Source organism: Fukomys damarensis, unplaced genomic scaffold (genome assembly GCF_012274545.1).
Source record: "Fukomys damarensis isolate Sample0158 unplaced genomic scaffold, DMR_v1.0_HiC HiC_scaffold_27, whole genome shotgun sequence".
NCBI classification, from domain to species: domain Eukaryota; kingdom Metazoa; phylum Chordata; class Mammalia; order Rodentia; family Bathyergidae; genus Fukomys; species Fukomys damarensis.
The window spans coordinates 43,505,245-43,519,564 of NW_022900939.1; positions in this window are offsets into that span (position 1 = coordinate 43,505,245).

A 14,320-nucleotide genomic window follows, 5' to 3' on the forward strand; every position below is an offset into this window, starting at 1 on the left:
GGGCTATAAAGTCATGGTAGATGTGATGCCTCTCAGTAGTTTGTTTTGTGGAGATGCTCCTTTGATACTGAACACCACAACCAGTGGTTGGTGCACTGGGGCCTGGAGTGGGGGTCTCAGCAGTGCAACAAGGTCTAACATGTTGACATTTTTATTTACGCTATCCATTACTTTGTACAGTGTATTATCTCTGCCTAACACACACCAACTCCTGCATACACAGAGGCATGCATATACATGGGTGCATTGGCAGGTGCACACACACACACACTCACACACACACACACAAACTCACTTACACACACACACACACAGTGGCCTTGACAGTAATGTGAGTCCACAAGAATGCTAAGTACACTGCCAATTTCTGTCCTTTAAATCTAGAGTCTTGTTTTGTTCAGTTAGTTTCCTGATATTTCACGCTAACAAATCCTGTAGCAGACACATTCATGGAGACCTAGTTCTGTATCATCTCAATTTTAATACAAGAGAATGTTTGAATAAATCTGAAAGTGAGATACTATATTAAGACTTTTACATGGCATTTTTAAGCCCAGCTTTATAACCTCCTGATTCCTCATTCTAAAGTTAGAAAAGCAGAGTAATTGTGTAGAATTTGGGGAAATATCAAAACTAGACAATTTAAGAACATGTAGTACATAAAAGATTTTCTTGGAATCATAAGAATTTTTGAGGTTCAGCCCGTGAATGCCTTGAAAGAATTACAACAAATTCTTTCTTTTTTAAAAACTTAAAGACATTTACATGAACATAAGACATTGTCTCTAACAGTTCACAAGCTTCTGCTGTTTTTATACTATCTGAAGGCTGGATCATCTTTTAATGTCAATGCAATTGGTTGCCATAGAAATTATAATGATGTCACTCACTAAGTCTAGAAATAAGCAGCAGGAACAGATGGATTTTTGCGGGTGAAGGGCAGCGTTTTAATGCAAATTTTATTGACAACAAAGAAAAACAGGTAAAAATTTACAAACGAAAGATAAAACTACAGTGTGCAGCCTTAAAAATTCGGATGTATCTCCTTAGCGAGCCGCTTCCGGTGCTGTGTGGAATCAATGATGCGTGTGCAAGGGAGAGGGGTAGCTGTTGTCTCGGAACAGACACCAGGGAGAACTGTGCTGGGTGTGAACTAGATCATGCACCCCACGAGGAGCACTAGGTAAGTGCCCCAAATCCCACAGCCCTCTGGGGTTCAAGCTAAGAACCAATTCTCATCTCCAGGAAGTTGAGTTGTGTTCGATGTCAGTTTAAAAGAAGCAAATCCAGGCACTTGAGTGAGGAACAGAAACATGGTCAACCTCCAGGGACAGAGTCACAACAGACATCTACTGTGTCTACCTTAAAATAAAAGTAATAACGTTTCCAAATTGTCCCCAAACTGCTGTACCTCTACATATGGAAAATCGACATATATTTGTCTATGTGCTTTGCTGAAAATTCTCTCTCTAGCATACAGTTATAAAATACTCAGCATATATTTTTTTAAGGTACTGTTGGCCCCAGTACATGGTAATGATACAAAAATAAACTAAGCTATTCTAGAAAAAGTAGTGTGAATTGCACCTATAAATTCTATTTTATTTTTTGCAAACTCTTTCAAAAACAGTTAGTAAGACACCTCAATATCCAAGTTCTTTAATCCCTCACGCTGAAAAACTTGTGAGGATTTAGCTAATCATGTATTTTGCATTCATTCGTCAGTAGTTCTTATATATAATGTAATTTCCTTATTCAAAAAGTCACGAAACTTACAATAATTTCTTATCTGCAGATATTCATAGAGTAAAAATATTTAGCGTTTGCATCCTTTCAAGAAAATGAAAATTGGCCTTAACACATAGAATACAGCCATTGATACATAAAATGCCTTCTCAGTGAAACTAAGATGCTATGGTCAGATTACTTTTATCTATTTCATCTCTGATAATGACCAGATAAAAATAGAGGCTAATTTTCAGATGATGGAAAATATACAAAGTGATTATTGGTCATACTAAATGCTACCATAATGTAGCTGTTGTACATCTGGGCATCTAATTTTGCAGATTACACAATTAAACTGAATACATATACATTGTTAGGCATAATTTCAAAACAGCCAGGATAGAATTTTAAGGCTTATCACTTTGAACCACTGCCAAAACAGAAAAGGTATCCTTGGGTCTGGAGAAGTATCAAAGGCCTTTTTCCTTACCCCTATCAAAGACTGAGACACTAGTCTGGTTAAGTCTCCTTTTGACTTTGAGTATCTTCCAGAAGCTGACTTCCTCTTGCCAACATAAGTAATTGCTTTAAAGTTCACTAACAGTTTTGTTGATGGACACATAGACTGATTCAGTGAATCAGCTTAAAGTTTTGTATCACTCTTCTTCTCAGTGAACATTTCATGAGATACTGATGATAAGTTCACTCCTCTTCATTTTAAAATCCTAATTTTTGTCATTACTTGAAATATACATCCTGAATTTCCTGGGCAAATTAATGGGAAGGGGTTACTCGACAACGCTTTGGCTTTCCGGCTTCCCAACTGTTCTTCCTCCTTCCCCGTCTCTGACAAAGGCTTCTCATAAACACTATAACCCTGTGACGAGTAAATACTGTAAGGATGGTTCTGAAAGTGTCACAGTGTAATTAAACTGTGGTCCTCAGCTTGGTTTATATCCCTTTCCATGACATTTTTCTGCACTTTCTACATTTTGAATCCTGTCTCTCTTATAAGATTTAAAGTTTAGCTTTCTTTCAACCTGTTTGCTCTCTATTTTTCCATCTCCCTTTTCTTTCTCTCAACCTTTCTTTTTACTCCTGGATTTCTAGTAAAATTTAATAAATTCTTATAATATATAATTGTAAATATATGGATTAGAGAGCAGAGGATATAGCTAGCTCAGTGGAAGAATGGTAGGATTTTCCAGGCCCTGGGTTCAATCTCCAGCAACATAGAAAAAGAAAGAAAACAAAGCAAAAAGAATAAAAACTTTAACAAATTGTAAGCACAACAAAACAAACACTATGACATTTACATATTATGAAGAACCACAGTAATTTATGCGCTTAAAAATGACAGATAAACCACTAGAAAACTTATTCGAGAAAAAGATCAAAACACATCAAATTCAAAACTGACAAATAAGAAACAGACTGAACATAAATGCAAAAGAAATGTAGTGAATTAATGAGATGACAACTTGCTTAATTCTGAAAATAAATTTTAATGTAAATTGGTGAAAAAGACAGTGTTTTCAGTACATACCTTCTGTATACACACACACACACACACACACACTCACACACACACAGAGGCATGCAGAAGACAGAATATGTTTAAAAGCTAAATTTGAATGATATTTCTCAAAAGGGATAATCCTAAATCTCTAACTTTCCCACCTAGATGGATGAACACAATGTGCAGTTTTGACCCAACTGTCTGGTAACGCTTTGTGTGTGAATATGTAGAAGTCCAGGGTTACAGCACGGCTTCTCAGTGTTGGCTTCACATGGGAGTCACTCAGAAAGCTGTGAACACAAGAAGCCAAGAAGTTAACAGTGTGTTGTACAATGTGTTGTACAGACTTCAGATCTAGGATTTTGATTATATCACTTATGCAACATTAGTTTTTTTTAAAAAGTTGTTGTACACTAGAGAACCAAACTGTAATGAATTCAGTAAGTATCATATTTGAACATCAAAATATTTTTTACTGAAAAATATTATCTACATCATGTGTTAAGACCATGACAGTTTGACAAAGGGACATTTTTAAGTTGCTAATTTTTAAGTTGTAGCAAATATGGGTCACCTATAAAATTATAGTCACTATGTAATTTCTGGCTTTCATGTCAGGGTTTCCTTATTTTGTGGATATTTACTTCCATATTTGATCTCCTGATGCTGGATATTGAACCAGATATCTTTGGTCCTGCTAGGCAAGAGCTCTACACTGCTCAGTTCTGATTCCGTTTTTTCTAACTACAGACCTCTGCTGTGTTTCACACTGTCAACTGCAGGAAGAGAGGAAGGAGAAATGAGGTTGGCAGGGGTGGAACTCTCATCAAAGAATACACTGTAAATATTCCTGAATGTTACACTTCTCGTTTAACAGATATGAAAAATTGCATAAAAATAGTTCTTAGAAAAAAATAGTCCTTCGTACAAAAGCATGAACTCAACAAAAATGTTAGCCTTGAGATGAATTAACCTAAATACTGCGTGTGTCTAATGATATAAACACCACCGATTCTCGTAACTGTTATAAAATGAGCATTTTGAAAACAGCAAATCAGTGACGGTCTTGGGAAGTCGCCGTGAGCTTCTGAAGGCCTCTGTGCACCTGACAGTGAGAGCCCCGGGCCCGTGTAATCTGCGGCGAGTAGCCGTGTCACTGGCTGCTCCTGCACACATTTCAAAAGTGATGAGAATCAGCGCACTTGTAACAAATGCTGAACTCTGCCCAGATGGGACGAAGCCAGCACACGGCACAAAAGCTTGACAAATTAGATATATGCGACATTGTTTTCTGCATATGGAAGGAATTACTGGTCAAATGATTTTTTGATTATGCACGAAGGACAACAGAGGTGCATTTGTGGGAGATGAGACCCGTGGCACCCACTGAGTGGCTAGCTGTGGAAGGCCTAGTTGTCGCTTCCATCTCTAACCATGCTGAAGGTAAAATGATTTGAAACAATACTCAAACTTCAGTAGCATAGAAACCATGGAGTCGACATAGGGCTGCATATGGATTGTGGCTGAAACACATTACTTTACAGCTTAACTATTATTATAATCACAGTGATTTCCAAATCCACAGTGATGGTGCACGTGACATTCCGGCCTCACCTTCCAGTTCAATCCCTCCCTTCAGGGACTGCACCCAGTGACTTGGTCGTACAGGTCCACACTTCTCTGAACCGGCAGCCATGCTGCTACTGTACCAACTTCAGCACTTGATTCCCCAAATGTCAGCTGTCCCCACACAACCCAGTGTATCTGTTAGCTTATCTCCCATAACTCTCAGATGCCTCTTGAAAGTATTATGCATTCATACAACTATGTCCATGTCTCAGGGTCCCCAATGCCTTTCTTCGGTCCCATAACCCTTTGCTATGATGTCAATACGGTGTCTTTCCAAACCTACATGCTGACGTAATCACCAAGTTGACGATCTTGAAAGGTAGAACGTATTAGGGGATGATTAAGTCATATAGGTCTCTTCTTCATGAGTGGGTTAGGACTATGCATATATATGTTTCTCTTTATCTAATACTTGCCATGCGAGGACTCAGTGAGAAAGCTGTCACTCAATGCCAGCCACACGATCCTGAATGTTGGTCTGCCTCCAAAGCCGTGACATATACATCCCTGCTCAGTTCTGATTACTCAGTCTGCGTAACGGTGCTCTGTGGTAGCAGCACCAAAACAGGCGAAGACAATCATCACCTTTTTCCTTGTGTATATTCTCAGCCTTGCTTCCCTAGCCTTCTGCTGTCCTCAAGTCCTAGCGACCCCTCTCCAGTGTTTCTTTATCTAACTGAGCCCTGACTCTAGCTCCTCATACAGGCATATCACGGAGGGCTGAAAGCTTTAACTTAAATTCAAGATCATTACTCTCATGTGGGCCGCTGAGTTCAGCAACTGCGTCGCACTTTGTTTCTCCATAAATCCGCAAAGCTTCTCTTCCCCGCCCCGCCTAGCTGAGAGACTCAGCTTTCTCCTTCACTGAGAAAGTGGAGGAAATCAGAAGAAAAGCCCCGATTTTCCCACTTAAGTGGACCTCCGTGGACGGGAAGATGCAGGCCCCCTCTGTCCGAGATGGAAGCACCTTGCAGCTGTTCAGTGCCAACCCTTCTGCATCTACACTAAACCGTTCCCGACTCATTTACGTAATTAAACCAGTGGAGCCATTAATCCCTCTCTACACCCGGTCATCGATTTTACCTTTAGTCATAAAAATAAAAAAATGCCATATAACTCCAATCTTGAAAAGGGAGCCCACTTCAGTGACACTTCACTGCCTGCCTTTTTTAGCATTATTCATCACAGAACTTCACGGAAGGGTTGTCTGCCTGTTCCTGTTACGGTTCCTCTCCTCCGCTCCCCAGGGTAAACATACTTCACCCTAGATTTCATTCTCACGGCTTTACCACAACTGACTATTAGAGGTACAAATGTCAGCTTTCAGAATTGGGAATATTGACATTATTACTTTGTTTGATTAATTGATTATTTCTTCGTTGTCAAAATAGTATTTTCTTCCAACAGAAAATAGCATCAAAACTTTTTTTAAAAAAATTTCCTGAGAGCTTCCTGATGTGCAAAACAAGTAGGGCCACGGCTACTATATTTTTTGTCAAAGATTCTTTCAAATTCTTTTGATGTCCTTTGTGTAATGCAGGAATACCTTACTAGAACATACTCCTCTTGAGGGCACAATCGTGCCTGCCTCTGTAGAACCATATTTCCAGTGCATAATACATTGCTGCTATATGACTGTCCCTTAATAAATATCTGAAGTGAATAGAAGAAAGTGTGAATAATTTATATTTCCTCTATGTGTTCTCTGATAATATGGGCACCCTATCAGTTCCATTCTGATTTTAATGGAGAATACAGGGACCCAGAGATACACTTTGAAGTTTGCTTTCTTCTACTATAAGACCACAAAAACAAATACAACAGTGATCCAACATAACAACCAATAACTTTACTTATTGAGAAAGAAAAAGAAGCATAAAATTTGGATTTCAAAAGGAGAAGTGACCTTGTACAAGCTAGAGGATAAAAATTGTTTTAATAAATAATTTCAAAGCCTATTCAGGATTTCCATCTATGAAATAAAAGATAAATTGATTATTTGATGAATACTTACAAACTTGGTCATAATTCCTAAGATGAGAATATCATCAAGCCACCCCATAATCTGTGTTCCTAGACTGACCTGCTGTTCCTTGAACACAAAGTTCAAGTCAGGCCCGGCTTATAAACGCTCACATACGTAGAGCTCAGTTTTCCCTGGTCTTTCTCTGATTTATGCCATCAACTCCTTCAGGCCTTACCCAGACTAAAATCGCATTGGTTCCCTAACACCACCTGGTCACTTCATAAGCCACTACAATTTTTCACTGCTTACCATACAGGGTTCTTATTTTTCCCTGCTAGCCACTGGAGTGAAACATTTTTGTCTTCCGAGATTACTGTGATATACACCATGACTTCAAAAATCTGGTACAAATAGGGAATGAATAAGCACATATTGAAACGAATGATTTTTCACACTCAACATTTTTCCTCAGAAAAAAATAGCAACGCAACTGAATTAGTTGCTGGGGCCACTTTAATGCAAACCCACGTGGACAGGGGAGAAACCACTCAGGTCAACTAATGGCGGGAAAGCTTCATCTGCTAGGGAGAGTGGAATCCTCAACTCAAGAGAGCTGTGCGTTTCTGAGGAGCTCACATGATCGCAGGATTATCACTCTTTCTAGAAGCGTCTGCTTCTCCCTTTGGTTCTGTTTTAAAAGCCTTAATCTCACCATACTTTTCTGTTTTGTTTTTACCTGAATCCTGCTAGTATTATCCTCAATCTTTACCTAGCAGATGTTTTAATACTCATAACATACTTGGTGTGACTAGTAGAAATGACTACACTTCTCATGAGCTGAAATACTAATAGAATCTTAGTCACATATTGAATATTTAACACTTTGTTTCTTAAAATTACCATCAACCCATTTCACCTCCATCGTTCCTAGGGCACTGACATCTTACTCATTTCCCCCTATTTCCTTTCTGTTCTTCTCAAACTGAATACAAACACATCCCTGTGTACATATTAACAAAAGGAAGGCTATGTTTTTAACTTTGGTCAGCAAGAACTCCGTCATTTAACAGGTAAGCAGTTTACTAAAGCATATCTATGAACAAAGTCACTTCCTGCACAGGGAAAAATTTGGCATGGACTCTAATCACACTGGAATCATAGTTTAAATTTTATTTACCACATCCTTATGTGATGCAAACTCAGTGCAGGCCGGTTGGCACATTTCAGTTGTGCTTGCCCTTAAAATACATGGATTCACTGCTATACCAAAACCACCGAGAGGCAGCTGCTGTGGACAGATGGCCATGTTGACTACAGTGCAATAAACTATATTAAATGCAATTAACACATTTTCTTACTTCTAACAGGAAGTAGTTGAGTGTCATCTATTTCAGCCCAAACTACCTTTTGGGTTAAAGCACACATTCATAAATCCTTGGATGCCGTGTGTTTTTTAAGTGAGCACTTCTGCCAGCATTTATAAAAATGTCTACGCTTCTTGATTATAATTACTGCTAGTTATAAAAAAGGCAAAATATTCACACTGACAATGATAAATTGGTCAGGATACTTGTTGGATAGTTGCTTTACTTCTGTAAGTCTATTGTAGAATTTTTCTTAAATACTCTTTATGTAAGAGACAATCAATTTAGTATATATCAGATAATTACAAAAAAAGAGAACCTTATTTCTTGCCATGAAAACTCTTTAAAGCAAAATTAATAAAAATTAAATTGGTAAGTACATGTAAATCTTAGAGAAATAAACCTATTATATATATTTTAATGAGTTTTTTCATTAAATATTAGTTCAAAAGAATACACTAAATTTAAGTAATAAATTATATATTATCATTTGAGTATATACTGTATTTTATTTTAAATTTAAAATCAAAGTAAACACAATAACAGGCATTTATTATTTGCTACATCATTAAAAAATTCTAAGTATATGTGCTTGTATAATTATTCTCATAGAGAAATCTGAAAGAGATCAGTAGGAAATAAATTTCCCTAGATCACAGGTAGAGAGTTAGATTCAGGTTCTAAGTTTCAATTCTGAATTTTAATCGTGCACTCTTAATACGATGCTACACAGCCAGGGAGCTTGAGTTTTATCAGTCTATAAAGAAATGGGATGAAATACTAATTAAAACCAGAAACTAAAGTATTAGAAGCATATTTATTGACTTTTTAAAGCACAAATGAATAGTATACATAAATGCAGAAGATCCCAATGATGTTTATAATATTACTTAAATGAAAGGCAAAGAAAATCTGTATCTGTGGAAACTAATTCCTCCAGGGTGAAAAATAACACGTTATATCTATAAAATTTATGTCTCATGTAGAATTTAGAAGGGAATACTACCATTTTAAAGCACTTTGGTAAGTGTCTAAGAACATAGTAAAAAATATCACAATAGCTGAGTGCCTTTAACTGTACTTTTAAAATCTATGTAAGGAAAAAAGTCACAAAACCACCTTTTGAACATTAATATATAGTAAACAATTACATGTTCTCCAAGGTTATGATTTGCCATATTTCTGTTGAATAGTGTGTAATTTTATAAACCAGGCATCCTCAAGCCATCTGAACTGCCTGAAGAAATACATTACTGGAATGATTTCTATACTGAAGATAAAAACAAACTGTTTAAAGAAAAATGCTTTGGAAGAGCTGTCATTAGCTGTTACTTTTCAATGTGCTACCTGTTAAGTGCACAATCCATAGCTTTGGTTTAAATTTGGAAGTAAAAGAATCATTAAATTTATATATCTATGGATACCATTGTATCATTGAAGAAGACCAAAAAACTTGGAATTGTAACAAATGAAGTACAAATTTTACATAATTGAATACAATACTGTTTATAAATATACAGCTTTAAGAGAAATGGCAAAAGTATCTGTATATACATTTTCATTTTCACTGTTGAATTTACAAAATGGCAAGCAGAATGTTATATGTTTTAGTATATAATATACATATATATTATATATATATATATATATGCTTCTTAATGTAAAGTAGAATAGGTGATGATGAAATCTACCATTGTATTTACTAAATATTTAATATACTTTGCCATTGTTGCTTCCTTAGGATTTAAAGGAATCATAATGTAATAATTTTTGTTTCATATCTAGGGTGTAGACCATAATCAGCACTATGATAACAACAGAAGGAGTTCCAGAAAAAGTGGTCTGCATGATTCCAACTTCAAAGTGCTTATAGAATGTGGAAAACTCTGATGAATACGAATAGGAAAAGAAAACAAAAATGTGAGAAGTAATTCCTGGAGAATGCAAACTGTCAGTTAACAATTACAACTCTGTAAATATTGCAAGGAAAATCCTTGGAAAAATACTTCTGTGAATTCTGTGCATAGAGGAATTTGTGTCCTTTCTCTTTTAGTTGTGGTGGAAGCACTTTTGTCCTTCATGATGCCTCTTAGAAATATTCTGATCACTTTTAAGCCATCTCTTCTGCTATTATGATATTCAAAATAGTGCTGTAAATAATATGTTATTACTCTCTACAATGTATTACTACAATTTATTTCTTTACAACAAGGTTAAATTCTGGATCTATGTTTCTTTTATGTTACCACATTTCAAATTTTCTCCATGGCCCCCAGTCAATTTTGTAGACAATAAAAACAGCAGGGCAGGGCATACAGAGCTGCAAGAGTCTTCTGTGTTTCTCTCTGGTTTAGGATGCAGGACCATCTCTGATAAAAATCTAATCTAATTCTCTCTCTCTCTCTCTCTCTCCCCCCCAATATCTTTAGTGAGATGTAATGCATATACAATACGATCCACACATTTGAAATAACATTTTCATCATCTGAAATGTGTTATGCTGTAAGCATTAGATACCATCCTCTATCCCCACCATCACTACCCTAACCTCACCTGCTATCTAGTGTCAGGCAACCATCCATGTACTTTCCATTTTCAATATTGGTCTATACAAAACATTTTCTATAATTTCTCTCACTTCAGTTATATGTACTTTGACAAATATTTCCCCCTCCAGCCTCCTGTAACCATTATTTTACTCTCCACTTCTATGAGATCATCTTTATCAATTCAATGGACGGATGAGATCATTCAGTACTCATCTTTGTGTCTCTGGCTTATGTCACTTAACATAATATCCCCAGTTCCATCCATATTAGCAGACACGACGGGATTTGGTGTTTCTATGCCTGAATAGTATTCCACCGTGTTCACTGCACTTTCTTCATCCAAGCATCCACGAATACACATTTACGTCGATTCCCGCTTGACTGTGGGGAGGAGGGTCACAACGGAGGTGAGCGTGAGGCTATCTCTGCTGTATAGTTTCTCCATTCCTTTCAGCTGTACACTCAGAAGAGGAATTGCTGGATTGTATGGGAGTTTGTAATTAATATTTTGAAGGGGCTCCATGTTGTTTTTTGTACCCACTGTAATGATTCGCTTTCCCACCAACTCTGTGTAAAGCATCGTTCCTCTGCATGCCCCAGCCAGCTCTCTCTGACAGATTGCTAGTGGCCACCCTGATATGTGTGAGGTGACATCTTACTGTAGCGTTGACTTGCATTTTCCTGATGACTACTGATGTGGAGACTATTTCACATGCCTATTGGCCACTTGTGTGTCCTTTTGGGAAAAGGGTCTATTGAAATCATTTTCAATGGTGTTATTTTATTTATTTATTTATTTTTTTGCTTTTTAGCTTTTTGAGTTCCTTATACATTCTGGATGTTCAGATATTGTCAGGAATACGATCTGCAAATACTGTCTTCCATTCTGTATGTTGTCAATTCACAACCTGATGGCTATTTCCTTTGTTGTGCAGAGATTTTTTAGTTTGACATAATCCAATTTATTTTTGTGTTTGTTGCTGAGGCTTTTGAGTTCTTCGTCCAAAATCCACATCCAGTCCAGTGTTATAAAGGATTTCCCATCTGGTTTTCCTAGCAGCCTGCCTCAGAGATGTCACTTCTGCAAGCACAGAGGGAACAGGACTGGGGCATCACTTCTCTCAGACTGCCTCTAACCTTTTGCTCTCGGATTATGGTTAGGCCATGGTTGCCCACAGCTGCTTGTCCCTTCTAGTAAGTACTCAGCAGAGTGATGAGATAACATACGGAGTGTAAGAAAATGTTCATTTCACTGAGGTTAACATTCAGAATGTAAAAAGATTTCAAAATTTGAATTCAAAAACTGATATAATTATGAAATGATCCAAAGATATGAATAAATATATTAAAAGAAGAAATACAAATTGCCAATGTATAAAAATTTCAAGGCATGAGTCATCATGGAAATGCAAGTCAAACTAAATAAGATACAAATGACCCACTTAGAATGACTATTATAAAAAAGAAAAAAATAAGTGCTGTTGAGAATGTGGGGAAATTGGCAGAAATGCAGATTAGAACAGTCACCGTGTGACGTGGCATCACAGTTCCTTCCCAACACACTACTGTGTGACCAAGCTATTCCACCTCTGGGTGGATTTCCAAAGGAATGGAAGAGTCAACACACAAAGGGAAGTGAATACCCACGTCTACCATGGGATGTTTCACAGGAACTCTAACATGGAAATGGGCTACAGGCTGGCACCAGATAAGTGGGTTCAGAACACTTTGTCTAGGTACACAGTAGAGTATTATTTAGACACAAAGGAAGATGAAATCCAGTCACTTGCAACAAAACAGATCTAGAAGGCATCATGAGTGAGATAAAACAGATATGGAAAGACAAGCGTAGCATGTTGTCTCTCATAAATCCCCACTTTAGAAAAAGTAAACTTGAAAGAAGATCATAACTTCTAGGGACAACATGGTGATGAGGTGAGAGGGGAAGGCAGGGACAGAGTCAGGATAGAAGAAGGATGGGTTTATACGCTCTGCGCATATATGAAAATGAGTTAATCCAATTATTATGAATGATTAATTTGTCAATTAAAATAAACATTTTTCATCAATGAGTGTAACAAAGCAAGATCGCTTTGCCATAATCTGCTCTTAAGCAATAGTATGAACTAATATCTTCTTCTACCTAGATATTCCCTTGTCAATGATCATATTATGTCACATGATACAATATAACCATGTGAAGCCTCACTGCAATCAGCACAGATATTCAATAATCACTTGGTAAATGCAGAGAAATGACTTCAGCTCTATTATTGTAAGTTACACCACATTCAAGCAAACAACAATTCCACTGATCAATTAGTAGATTTAAAATAATATCTTGTGATAGAAGTAACTACAATTACAGATTTAAATGTTTTTGCTGGCTCCTTAATCTATATCACATTATTTTTCAGCTTGCTAAGCATTCTGAAAAAACACCTGGACCCAATACCATTAGCAAAGAAATATAATTATTTGTGTATCTAAAATTTTAAGTTTCAAATTGGCAGTTGGGATAATCAGTGACTGTTAAGCACCTTTTGCCATTTGAAATTTTAAAAATATCTGTACCAACATCATTGTTTTGTTTTACTTGGTGCTTTCCAAATTCTCCAACGCAGTCTTACTGAAGACTAGAATACCATTTCATTATTGAAAAGGCAAACTGCAAGAGAGTGAGAAAAACTTAGAGAAAAGGGGAAACTAACTGTAATAGTCCCTGATGCAAGTAGTTATCAGAAAAGCTAAAATCAAAATCTGTTAGAGAGGAAATAAAGTCTCAGTGATACTGAGACTATCTCTTATAAGGCTGTTCCTTGGTTTTGAGTAGTACAAAACAGAATTTTAGAAATTAGTCCCTACTTCCTTCTTACTTTATAGAATCTCTAACAAGGTAGGTGATATCTTATACACCAGGCTCAAGTTAGAAGACTCAAAGTAAACTTACATTGCAAAATGTCATAAATTTAAATAATGAAAAATATGTTTAAGTGTACAATTATCAAGAATGAAACAATTTAGAAATGATTATCTGAGCACATATATTAAGAACAAAAGATAATTTGTCTGATAGTTTCATTTCCAGGTATATATTTAATATTTAATTCTTTTTTTTTTTTAATACTGGGGATCAAACTCAGGTCCTTGTGCTTGCGAGGCAGGCAGCAGAACCACTGAGCTAAATCCCTGGCCCCTCAAATATTTTTTGTAATTTAGGTTTACATTTTGTTTTATACTTCTTTTTAGCGTAGAGAACATTAAAATCCAAATGTTTAGCATTTTTTCTAAATGTCATTTATGAGTTGAAAATTTTAACTCTTAGGAAGTTGGTAAAATAATTTGCTGAAGTGCATAGCCGTGGGCAGTGTTTATTCCTCTGCTAAATATTACGTGTTCTATCAATCAGATGAAAGTGGCTGACTGCAGAGGTGTTGAGTAGCTGCTTGCTAACAGAACTCTTTAGTTTAATACTAATTTATCATGTGCAAGATATTCAAAGGGCTTCAAATTTCATTAATGGTTTTTTAAATGTCTATATAAAATTCAGTCTATTATAATTGAC